This window comes from Passer domesticus, chromosome 9, assembly GCF_036417665.1.
Source record: "Passer domesticus isolate bPasDom1 chromosome 9, bPasDom1.hap1, whole genome shotgun sequence".
NCBI lineage: Eukaryota > Metazoa > Chordata > Aves > Passeriformes > Passeridae > Passer > Passer domesticus.
Genome location: NC_087482.1, coordinates 34,967,055 through 34,980,333, shown reverse-complemented (window position 1 = coordinate 34,980,333; position 13,279 = coordinate 34,967,055).

The following is a 13,279-nucleotide window of genomic DNA, read 5'->3' as shown; positions in this document are numbered from 1 at the left end:
ATGGGATGCAGAGTGTTTTTATGTTCGTCTGCCCATGAGCGGCACAGCTTCTTTTAAGTTGCCTGGACTAAAGGCCCCAAAAGATCTTATACTAACTGTAGGATAAAATATCTCTTGCCTGCCTGAATCCCTCCATGTGCCTGAGCGAGAGGGATGTGAGTGAGGGCTGAGTTCCCAGAGTGGGTGCAGGGAGCACAGTGTGAGAGCGTGCGATGCTGTTCAGAAACATGGCTTAAGGTCAGACTCCACTCTAAAGCTTCCCCAGAATCCCAAATCCTCTTTTTATATGAGTTTCACTCAAACACAAACAATTAAAGAATTTCATCTTCTCCTACTATGGTGGGAAAGCTTGGATGCTTCTCTGGTATCTTAACTTTATTAAACAGCCCCAGAGTGTTCCCAACATGAGGGTCCTGCCTGGCTTCAGACAACCCAAATCTTTGTGTTTGCTGTGGATAAGTTTGTCTCTGATGCCAATTGGCAGCAGGGAAGAGAAATAACATAGCTTCTTGCAAAGAAGGAAAAAAAAAAAAGAGGGGCAGCTACAAGCCTCATGTGTGCTCATATGGTTGGAATGATTTGAGCAGGACTCCCATCAATGGCAGCATTTCAGAGCCCTCAGCACGGGCCATTGCGCATCTCCACTATCTGTGTCCTTTTACATTTCCCCTCCTAAAAACAGCACCAGCCAGCTTCAGAGCTTAAGCACCAAATGTTCTGATCCCTGCCTGGAGCACAGGGAGGTCCTTTTTGTGTTTTTTAATTTTGGAATTTGCCCCATTAATAGGCACGGTCTGGTGGAATGGAGAGAAACATTCCTCCTGGGCCAGATTGCTCTGGTCTCCAGCAGCTCTCTCATCACCAGGGGTTTGTCCAAGCGTGCAGAATGCTAACATCCTGCCAGCTCACCTTTCTCGAGCTGACTCAAAGGCATTAGTCCCACCAGTGCAAATAAGGTGTCTGCCACATGTCTGCTGGTTTCTTCCTGGTGCACTGAGGCAAAGCAGCCTTTCCTTGTCAGTCATTGACCAAAACTGTTGATTCTGGAACTGACTGTGCTGGTCGTAGAGGATGCTAAAACCTCTTGAAAGCTGGGAGGCAAAAGTGTTCTCTTTTTAAATGAATAAAGCTCTAGAAGGAATTTTCCTGAGAGCTTATTTGACATCTCACTGACAAAAAGAGCAAGTAACCAAACTGAAAATAGAGAAAACCCAGTCATGACAGCACTGACTGTCATGACTAAAATTGCCCTATTTTATTTGATATCTGGAATTGAAATGGCTTTCCTTCTCCAACTCCACCTACTCAACACTCCAAGTCACATCCAGAGAGCCTTTAGATACATTTATTCTCTCCTCTCCAGACTACCAGCACTGGAGTTCCACTGCATTTATTTCTAGACAACTGACAAACATTCTAGGTGAGTCCAACTTGAATTTGCTTGCTGAGTCAGTGTAGTGGACTTAGTTCAATCTAGGGAGAATGTAGCAGTTGGAGAACATTTTCAGGTCTATCAGACGCTTCTATCAGGGTTGAGCTGGAGGAAGTTTGGTCCAGTTTGGTTAAACTGTTAAAATTGCAGCCAGTTCCTGAACTGCTTGTTAAAGCTCAGGCCTGGTACATCCCACTCTGTGTAGGTGTTTTCCAGGCAGCACCCCCTGCTCTGTTTAGCAGACAGTTCCCCCTTTCTACTCCCCAAGAACAAGCTGAGAGGGGTTTCTGGGTAGCTCCAGGCCCCTGGGTCACTCAGACACCTCATGACCTACCTGCCTCCCAAGAGAAACACAGCTGTGCCACAGGAAAGCTCAGCCCAACATCTGCACGTGCCCAAAGCAGCACAGACCTGTCACTGCTCAGTGCTGTCACAGGTCCTGTGGCTGAGGAAGGAGCTTGCATTGCAAAATGCACACATAGAGAGCAAGCCTGTGATAAGAAAGGCTTTTAAAACACAAATCTTGTTGAGAGGAATGGTGAGCCCAGCTCTATCTGTATCTGAAGACACAGATCCTGGTGGTACTGATAAACTGCTGGAGTGAGAGCCTAATGCCTCTTGGCTCCTTCAGGAAATAGGACTTCTACTAACATCTGTAAATAAATATCCCTCTGTGTCTTTGCACACTTAAATACCTTTGCAAACCTGGCTCCTTGCCTGTTTCCATACTTGGCTGCTGCTTCTTAATGTTTGCAGGGTAGCAGGAGCAAGAGCTCAGCTGTAATTTGGGTTTGAATTGTGCAAAGTGCCATACAGGCAATGAAAAGAAGACCTCTGACCACTTCCCAGCATCCAGGTCTTGTTTTAAAACAACCTCTCCTGGTTTGTTTCTATGTTTTTTAATCTTTTATTCATTATTTTCTTGTTTCCTTTATATTTCTGATGCCTCCAAGCTAGAATACCTTTGCTGAGCTCCTGAGCTAAGCCAAGCCTGCCACATGGAAAGGACTTTTTACCTGTGTCCTGCTCATCTGCAGGTGGTGAGTGTGGTTGGAGTGAAGCTGCAAGGGTTGAAATGAAGGGTGTTAGGGGTAACACTGCACAGCAAACTTTGTGCTTCAAGATTCCCACTGGGATTAGGGAACATGAGCATTGCTGGAATAAAAAGCAAAAGTTTAGACCACAGAGAACTGAGCAGATGCAAACATGTGATACAAAACTGAAAAACTGTGCTCCAAGAGAGGCAAATGCACTCCAGCTGTGCCTGCAGTGGGTGGGTCATGGTTTTCCTGTGCCCAGGATATTTATTCGACGGCAACTACCAGGATGAGATTTCCTCCAGGTTTACATCAAGGAGCATGTCATGTCTCTTGACCCTTAACTAGGTGGAAGTTATTGTATTAATAATCAACCAACCTGGGGTTCCAGATTGAGTGACAATTTGCATCCATCCCCTACTTACATAAACCCAAACCACCACAATTTAAAGAAAAACTTCATGAGCTGGCGTTTCCTGTGAAATCTCAATAGCAGAAGTGTGTCTTCTGGGTGCTTTGATGCATTTCAGGTTCATTTTGGGGCTCTGTAATTCATGGCAGCTGGTTCTCTGATTATTTTATATTAAGGACCAACTTCCAGTAACATCAGTGGGAGCAGGATTTCAGCTCTAAAGCTATTATTAACTAATGCAGCACAACAATGCCTGGCTTTCGTTCTGTTTTGTTTTCTCCCAGGGTCGGAACGTGTGTGTATCCCATTAACTCTGTCCTCACTGCTCTCAAGATGTTCCGCACAAATGATTTTATTTTTTTTGTAAGAAAATATATTTTACTAGGCAGTTTTATGAGAACTGACAAAATGCCTCGTAAATAACCCAGCAGGAAATATGGGGTAAATAAAATTTTTACAGCTTCATCATAAACCTGAGAAGTCTTTGGTTCCTTTTCGAATGGAATGAGCAAGGTATTTCATTAAAAGAAAAGACATGCTCTCTAAAGCCCAACAATTATAGACACAATGCCTTTTTAACCTGCAATTCAGTCAAACAGGTTTGGTGGCAGTGGAAAATGTTAAAGGCCCTGTTTTGACAGTTTGGGTCATGCTCCCCACAGATCAATTTGTGCTGTAGGTTCCCTACAGAGCAGAGCTGAACTGGTGTGTGCCTGACCTGTCCCAAAGCATCCAGGACCTCTAAGGAAACTCCTGCCTGGGAGAACCTGCTCAGGACAGGCTGAGGCTTCCTGCTGCCTTTGTACATCTCTGAGTATGGGGCTGTGCCTGGAGCCCTAAGTGCAAAGGGGACACAAACAAATATGGTCCTCAGGTCTCCAGCACAAGCCTGAAATGCAGTGATTTGGTCAAAGACCAAGAGTCTGAAATAGAAATGCTTGGAACAAGCCTCAGTCCTTGAACTTTGTGTGAAGGGGGAATTCAGCTCTCAGGAGAGGAGAATCTTTGACATGTGATGTTTTGACAGAGTGGGAAGACAGGAAGGGGTGTCACTTTTAAGTTCTTTTCACTTGTAAAAACTCATATTGACATCCATGACTATTTTCTACTTACAGTGAAACAGAAATTGGGCAAAATACAACCTGTTCCTGGGCGCATAAAAGGTAGGGAAATTACCTCCCAAATGAAGTGATAAGCTGCCATTGTAGGCTTGCATTGTGTGATGAAATACCAGATGAGGGGATCTATAGTGAAGGCCTTTGCCATTTCTCATGCCTCTTGTTTTCTGATCCCCACCCTATTTGTGCCTCCAGCCCAGCTAAAAAACTTGAGAGCAATCCTGGAAAGGCTGGATTTCACAGAAGCATTGGAGATGTTGAGATACCCTTGTTATCTTCCCTGAATTGAGAGCAGAGCAGAGCTGACACCGCCACCCAGGTCTCACCTTGCTGGCACCACAGGCTTGTACTCCACAGCCACGGTCCCCACCTCTCCTCTGGGCCATTCTTGCATAAAGCCCACCACTCAGGGTGGTATGGGCCCTACCTTCCCTTGGAGGCACTGCTGCATTCCCTGCCTTCCCTCCCAGTCCCTCCCTGCTAGATAGCCCTTCCCCACCTACTCCCCGGATTGCCTGGGTCCTCAGGACATCCACAGCAACTTCCTACAGCATTGCCATGTCAGGAAAGCATCTAAAGCTTTTGCAGCTAAAATCCCATGTAAACAAAGAGGTAAGTTCACCCCACCCACACTCCAAAGCTCTTGTGATATTGGTTTTTTTAATGGCCACCAGCCACATTTTGGGAACAGGACACCTACAGGAGAGCTGGTCCCTGCACCAATACAGTCCTGCAGCCTGATCCTCCACAATGCCCAGTACTCAGAGCCCCAGCTGGCTTCCAGGCCAAGGCAGGGTGTCCCTGGGAAATTGGCCTCTATATGGGCTCCAATGTCTGGCATCTTGTCTGGAAAGCCCTGTGCAGAGAGACAACCACCTCAGCCCTTTCCCTAAAGGAAATTCCATCTTGGCACTGAACAGCACGGTGGTATGGCAGAGCACAGCCCTGGCAGAGCAGGCTGGGCTGGTGCTGGGCTCTGCCCTCCCCCGGCACTGGCTGACAGCATGTCAAGGGAAATTGGCTTTTCAGAGGGACACGCTGCTTTAGTGAGAGCCCATATGTTCCTGAGTTATCTCTTCTGAATTCCCTTTATTATCCCAATGCCTCTGTCACCACCCCCCTGCCTCTACCCTCTCCTCAGGCCTCCATCGTGATGCAGAGGTTAAATAAAATATCATTTCCTTCTAATATAGCCTTTGTCTTTGGCAATCAAAATGCCCTTCAGGCCCCTGAGGATTCAACCTCCCAGGTCAGGGTAGGACATGGGAAACCCCTTCCCAGGCATTTCACTGTAGATAATGTGGCTGATTCATGAGATCATTCAAAGCGCTGCCTTCTGCTGTGGCTGCTGCTTCTGGTGCTTGGGCTCTACCTCCCTTTCCCCCCCACAACACCACCTCTCATGGCCAGATTTTGCAAACTATCTCCTGGGAAACTAGGAGCCACAGGAGGAGAAGAAAAATAAGAGCAGGTTAGATCTACTGCAGCAAATTCTCTGTGCACCAGAGGAAAAAAGCTGTGTGAGTCCAGAGAGCAAGAGGACTCTGTCCCTGCTCTAGGAGGGGCTGAGCCAGGAAAGCAGCAGCACTTTGCAATTCTGCCACTCCTGTTTAAACCCTGGAGTGCCAGAGTGGACAGAAGAAGTGGGAGGTCTCATGTTGTGATACTGCTGGGCAAATATAGCAAGAGAAAGGGGAACATAGCAAATCTGCCTCCAGAAGCATCACCTGTGTGTTAATTGTTAGGTTGAGGGTGCAATACAAAGCAGCAGCATATATATTTAATTTTTATAAATTCCAGTATCCTGTTCACCATTTTTCTGAGGACTCCCTCTAACATAACAGCCGACAGAGATAATGCTGGTAAAAGAGCCAATGGTGTAAAGGGAAGACCTATAAAGGACAGTATATCATTTATAATGGAGTGTTGTTATTTTAACCTTTCCTTCCTTGTTCAGTTTTATGTATTTGAGTTGAAAGTGCAGAGGCAGCAAGGAGATAGAGAGCATTAACTTCACCCTGTAACATGCAACACAGGTAAAAAGGGGGGAAGGCTGACTTGTTTTTGTCACTCATGTGGTCTCCAAGGTAAGAAGGATGTGTATGGAAGGAAAGTCTGTAGTGCTGGTGTCCCACACATTTTTCTGGCTGTGTTTGTCCATTTCTGACATGGTTGAGGGTGCAAATGTGTGCCTGGGGAGCAGATGATTGTAATGTGTTCTAGGACTTGGCCCCAGGTATATCCTCACTGTCTGCTCTGGACAGGAGATGCAGTAGGGATGAAGGAAAAGCTAAGCACTGAGTAAAGGACAAGGAATGGGTTGTCTGTGTGCATCCATGGTTATCCATGGATTAAGAACCCTGTATCATTTGTGGAGCTCTAGGGAATTAGTTCATAGGACCCTTTCAGAAATAGAATCTATCTATCATCTATTTATCTATCTGTCTGTCTATCTATCTATCCATCCATCCATCCATCCATCCATCCATCCATCCATCCATCTGAAAGCAGCAGCCTCCTAAACATCTATTTAAAACATTTCAAAAAGCCAAGCTGGCAAGACGTGAAAATCAGAGGGAGACAGCCGGGTGGGGAAAGCGCCTGAGAGCCGGGAATAGAGGACAAATGGTCCCCACCCCTGCATGGTCCCAGCCCCCATTCTCACCCTGCTAGCATCCCTCCCGTTGGTAAACAGAGACAGACAGGCAGGTTTTCACCTTGTCTCCTCAGACAAAGGAGCTGGCCCTTTGTTTCACTGTGTGACTCCAGGCAGATGCCTGAGGGGTCTTGTTCAAGGAAAGGCTCCAGTATGCAAAACGCACCCACAGGCAGACCGGAGAGGGGTGGGTTTCCTCCTGAGAAGGACCTGGTCGAAACAATTTTTGTCTTCTGATGGTTCTGTTTTGACTTTGAGAAGACATAAGTAGTCTGTAGTTTTACTAACTGAGCCTTTTGTTTTATTAGAAACTGAGAGGGAAACCTGGCTATTGGAGCCAAACTTTAGTTCTGAAGGGGGAGAAAGCCAAAATCCTGACGTCAGAAGTGTGTGCATATTTCAAATACTTAAAATTCTTGCAAAAATTTCTTAGGAGGTGAGAATCTGGCCCATAAATCAATTCAATGTAAGCTTTGCAAAGTCCTAATATTTGCCAATCCTTGCTTTCAACGCCAGGGGGTTTACTGGTTTTTATTCTTGCTGCTTTCAGTGGAAGGGAGAAAGGCAGACAGAGGAAATAGCCAAGCCAAGGAACAAGAGTTGATGAGAAGCCCATAGTCAGCTGGTCAGTTAGTTTATCACTCAATGGTGTGTTTTACCAGGTCTTCTTCCAAGGCCATTGCACCACATGTGTGGCCTAAGCTGGATGTATGTGCTTTCTCCAGCCTCCTATAAAACACAAAATACCAGGCTGAGGCAATTTCATCTCAGAAAACATATTGATTTCTTGTAGGAAGTGTCAGGCACTGCATGGGGAGATTCATTTCCATACCCAGCTCTACTGTGGTGGCAGCTCAGATCTGCTGGTCCCCTGTGGATGGGCAGTCTCTGGGTTGAAACCAGTCACCATCAATGGACCTGTTATTTGGAGATCCTGGACTGGCTGGAAACAGGAAGATGCCCACAGTGCTGTTGGCATGATTTGTCCCCTTGTTTCATTATTTTCCTTCCCTACTCTGACCTATTATTAACAGACCCACCTTCTACCTAGTGTTTCTGTTTCCCCTGATATATTTGTAAAAGGCCTCTTATTCTCCTTAATCCCTTTGGCTATAATTAACTCATTCTGCATTTTTGCTGCCCTTATCTTTTCCCTGCAAGCCTTAACTGACTGAATATTCTTGTTTGGTTGCCTCCCTGTTTTCCATTTTTACTAAAGGGTTTCTTTTTAATCCTCAGATCTCCAAGCAGGCTTATTTCTTGCATTTTTCTTCTTTATTTACTCTTCTTTTCCTCTCCCACCTTGCTGTATAAGGTAGACCCCATCTACCTTACACACATCTCAGGATGTGTAGATCTCAGGACTGACTCACATGACACGTTACTTGCTCCATTCCTTAATTCACTTCCACTCATTCACTTTTTTGCTTTGGCACTATGCAATTTTTTTTTTTTTTTTGTAATGCTGAATTTGCCCCTCCTTCTTGGGAGGTTCCTACCTTCTTAGTTCCTTTCTTTTACCCAAAACCTTTTGTTCTGGAGAAAACATGCCAAGAACAAATTATTTCTTTTTCAGAAAATACTATTTATGCAGGGTTTATTTTTGACCCAGAAAACCAGAAGGGCTGAATGTGGATTGACAGCTCTCCAGCACTCTGTGGCTGTGGATCAGGCTGGTCAAAGCCCACAAAGCATGGTGCAGACATGTTCACCACCATCATGCTGATACAGCCTGTCCTGCCTGCTCTGTTAGGGTGCACAAGGAGGGGGCTTGGGCCACCCTCTCATTGCTCAGCATACTGCTACCACCTCCCTCAGCAGCAAGCACAGTGAGAGGATGATTTCACTGCTACAAAGAGATATAAACAGAAGTGCAGTGTCCAGCCATGCTTTTCCTCTCCCTCCCAAGGACACCTGAAGGAGGCCAGCAGGCCACGCTGTATGGATGTAGTGGATGTAATGGATGCAGTGAGTGGGCATGAACAGCCCATTCCTTTGATCCTGCTATTGCGGAAACAGAGGCTACAGCAGGCATCCTGCTCCACTCTATGCTCAGTCCTGGGTGAGGGCAGCACCACGGCCATGCCCACAGCCAGTCTTGTTGGCCTTGGTCCTGTCATCACTCTTAACAAAGCCCATGGCCAATTTTTTGCCCTTTACTTTCTTCCAGTTTCAGGCTTTCCTGCTCTAGCACTGCGGTTCAGCAAGGTAGAATGGGGAAGGGAAGGAGGAAGAAGTTCGAGGGGTTGTTTTACAGAAAAAAAAAAAAAAAAAAAAAAAAGGAAAAAGCAGTTCTCCAGGGCCTGGGCACGTTGGTGGTTTTGCCACTTCTGTTGCCTGATCCACCTTTTCAGACACATGAGGAAACTTCTGAGAATTGCCGTGGGACGGCCTGGAGAGGTCTGGCAGCTGAGCCCAAGGCAGGGGAGACATGAGTCAGGCCAGGAGAGACTCGAGGTGCCTGGCACATCGGGAGGGGAACAGCAAGGCCAGGCTGCTCCCAAGCACACACTCACGCATGCACACCTACCAGCCTCCTTCCATAAAAGAGGCTTCTTTCATTTCCTGCGAGAGGAGGAGGCGGGAGAGAGGGAACTCGAAGGCTGCAAATTCCTCAGCCACATATCTCACCTCCCTCTCCTTTCCTATGCTGCCTGCCAGCTCCACGTTCAGGAGCTGCAGCTCCTGCTGCCCATACAAATAGGCAAGGCTGAACAACTGTGCTTTTAAACCTTGTGAGACATTCTGTTGCTTTGGGGGGTGTTTTCTTATCACAGCATTTGTGTGCTTTGCCTGTCAGAGCCACCTCAAGGCTGCTCTAACTCCAGAGGGCCAAGTTGCTGGGTAGCTGGTTTGGAGCACAGGCATGCCTTGTGCTGTGTTTTAAGCATTTTTTCCACCTGAGCTGCCCCCTTCTTGCCCCCAGCCAGCCTCAGGAAGCTTGTCTCCATGCATATTGACAATTACCTTGTGCTGGAGCAATGCTTTTCCAAACCTTTGGCTCTATACCTGCCATTTCAAAGGGATATTGTTGTCAAGCGCCCAGCTTGTCACAAAACTGTGAGCTGGAGACACTAAAGCAGCAGGTGGTACCCAGGTGTGTTGGGCTAATCCTCGGCTTTTCTAAAGCAGGGTTCCTTTACCCTCATGAGTAACTGGGACAAACACAGGAGAGGCAGACGGTGTTTCTGTTTCAGCCATTTGCAGGCTTTCCCTTATTGTTTATGAGGTAGACTGTACTGCTTCTCCTGAGCCAGGGACAGACATTAGGGGTGATGGGTGAGATCTTATTCTCCCCAGAGCTGCGGCAAAGGAGCTCACACCAGCCACGCCAGGGCTGCTGTGGCTGTGAGGAGGTGGAAGTTCTTTGCCTGTTCAGAGCATCCTGATGCTGTGCTGTGGCTCAGCTAGAGCCAGGGCTGATTCAGGAGGGAGTCCAGCTGCCTCTTCTGTTTCTTTACCTGCCCTGGAGGCATAAATGAGTGGTATCAATCAGAAACAATGCCTGAAAGTCAAGTAGATTTGGTGTTCATCTAAATAGGGGAAATCCTGTGCACTGAGATTTCAGGACCTGGTGGCTGGAGTGCAAAATGCATGGAGAGAAAGCGCACTTCTGCAGAACATTTCCTAAGACATCCAAGGACTCTCTGAAACCCACAAAGCCTGCCCTAAAACCACAGCTGCAACAAAAGAGGAAGAGTCCACAGCAGAACTGGGAGCATATTAAACCTTGCAAAATCGGTCTCTTTCTGTGGTGGGAAGCATGTGTATAAATACATACACACATACACGCGGAGAGAGAGCTGTGCTGTTCAGCATCGAGGTAAAAGTGAAGGCAGGATGTAGGAATGCTGGGCAGGGGTGCTGATTTCAGGCAGGGCTGAATCAAGTGCAGTGGCCTGAGCTGGTGGCTTCACAAGGAAAATGACCAGTCTTCCCTAGTGCAGTGGACCTAGTGCAGTGGATTTAAAGGATTCTAGGTGGTTTGCAAGCCACACAGGTAAATCCAGCAAAGATGTAAATGGGAGAGTGAACCAGAAGAAAGAGACAGCAAGGATGAGGGTGCAGATAAAAAGATGTCCAAGTGGTGCAGATTCCATAGGGCAAAAGGAGTGTGATTTCCAAGTGACACTAAGGAAGAACATAGGAAAATAAAGTAAAAAGACAATGTTAAGACAACTAGCTGTCTAACATTCCAGTACCACCTCTGATCTTGTCCTGACACCACTGAGTGCAGTTGCTGTTGAGTTCCAAGTTGTGCAGGCTCCTATGAAGGCGGTGTTCCAAGCTGACCCCAGTGACACTGCCCAAGGTGGCTGCTTTCCTGGGAGCCAAGTCAGGAGCTCAGGGCTAACTCTGTGATGCAGGACCTTTGCTGGGCAGGTGTGTGTCCTTCCTGAACAGCTTTGCTGGAGCTGGAATGACTCTGCCAACAGGGATCTTCACAAAGAAAGGAAATGCACGAAGCCTGTGCTTGAACACATTGTCTATAATTGTCTATAAGAGCTGTTGCTTCATCTGGACAAGCCTCTGGGCCCATACTTTGGGAATGTGCCTATGGTATGGTTTGCAGTCAGAGCTGCGTATTTTTCCTTCTTCATGTATTCAGCTGCAAGTTTCCATTCTTGGCTTGTGACCATGTCCAAGGCCTGCACTAATACAGATTAATGGATTGCCACAACACTACATGATGTAGAAAAATCGTGCCTTAACTAAGCAGGCATAGATTGTAGGGGTCTGAGCTAAACAGGTGTGGAGCCTGCTCTAAATCTCAGGAGTCTGCAGCTGCTGGGCACAGTGGACTTTCCTCCTGGAAAACTCTAGAAAGCACTGAAGAAGGAACTGCACTGGAGATCCTTGCTGCTATCTCAGTTCTTCTGAGCACAAGGTCAGCAGAAAAACAGCTACTCCATGCTATGTCTGGACTGCAAGCAGACAGGCTCCACTGGGCAAGCCACAGCCCTGATTCCGTGACCAACTCATCCAGGCCAGGGATGTGGTTGGAACTCCCTGACCTCCTTCAGCCCACACACCCAATCTTTCTTCCCAGGAAGTGAGACCAGAGCTGCTGTAACCCTCAAGGTGGAAGGTCCAAGGAGTGGCTGAGACCAGGGGTTACAGCAGTGTTGCTATCTCAGTATTATCCATGTCTTGCCTTCCACTGGAACAAAATTCACTTTCATATCCCTCAAAGTCAGTTTGCTGTGGAATTAATGGAGAAAGAGAGTAAAGCAAAAAGATAATGCAGTGGGGGAGCATTTCTTTGCATCTTTCCTGGGTGGAGGCATCGTCCCTGTTCCCATCACTTGCAGGACCAGCTGTGATTTCTCGCAATGCAATGCCAGACACAGCCACCACTCTCTGGGTTCCTTTCCCTTTCATTGTCCCTCTGGAGAACAGGACTCTTGTTAAAAACCCTGCAAGTATCATTGAGAGCCAGCTCTTTTATTCCCTGGCCAGTGAAGCAAGACAGGCATACTCTCCCACAACCTAGGGATGCCCCTCTGATCTATTACCAATGGGGCTATCTTTAATGGGATCAGAGCCTGCCCTTTTTCACATCCCACAGGGACAACACCTGCCCACCAGAGAACAAAGAAGAAACCTGTTGTGATGGGAAAAAAGACACAGTTCTCTCCAGAGAGGCAGCAAAGCTGTTTGATTAAGAGCATCTTTCTCCCAGCCAGCTGGTTTGCTTGCAAAACAACCAACTAGACTTCATCTTTATGCAAGAGAGAAAATCTCTGTGGAGCAAATGCCATGAGTTCCATTTTCTTCACCTATATAAACCACAGGAAATCTGGGGAAATCTTTGCAGAAAAAGACTGTAGGAAAAGAGGGAAAATATTTCTGCCTGAACCCTCTATTTAAAAATATTTTTAAAGGGTAATTTCAGTGCAGCATTTGAAATTCTGCAGTAAAGAGATCTATTAGAAGCTTCATCTCTAGCTTGTCTTCCTCAAAAGACACAACAGTTACTGTTGCTGTACATTTCTCTGTAGCCCCTGTCTTTGCAGGGGTGCAGCATCCCAGTCAGGCAGGTCCAATGGGTTTTCTTCATGAATGTCCTCTGGAGTCAGTCCCATGTGTGCACATCTGCCCTTTATCTGTAGCACTCCAGCCCTGGGGCAAGAAGTCAGGACAGGACCAAGCAACCCCCATCTCCTTGACAGTGGTGCCAAACTCCAAACCAAACCACGCCTTTTTTTTCTCTGCCTGTTCTTCGAATTGGAGACCAGGCTTCATTTCTGGTGTTTGTCCCATAAGCTGCCCAGAGGAAAACTGGCATAGGAGCACAGGTGCAGGTTCCAAGGAGGTCAGAAGAAGGTTGCCTATGACACAGGGGCCTTTGTGGTACCATGGTTCATTAGCCCAGGCCAGAGTTGGAGTGGAAGGACTCAGGCATCCTGTGTTTGTGCATCCTAGTTTCTTTGGCAGTTTGGTGACTCTTGGAGAAGTGTAATTGTGAGCAAAGTTTTATTCCAGTGGATGCAGCACGTAGCAAGAAGTTCACCTTCAGTTAGAGAGGATCTTAATATGACCTTCCGTAAAAAAAGGGGCATTGTTTTGAGTTTTTAAACAGCTGCTGTGTTCCACCCCACTAATGGTTGCAGTTCTGGAGTG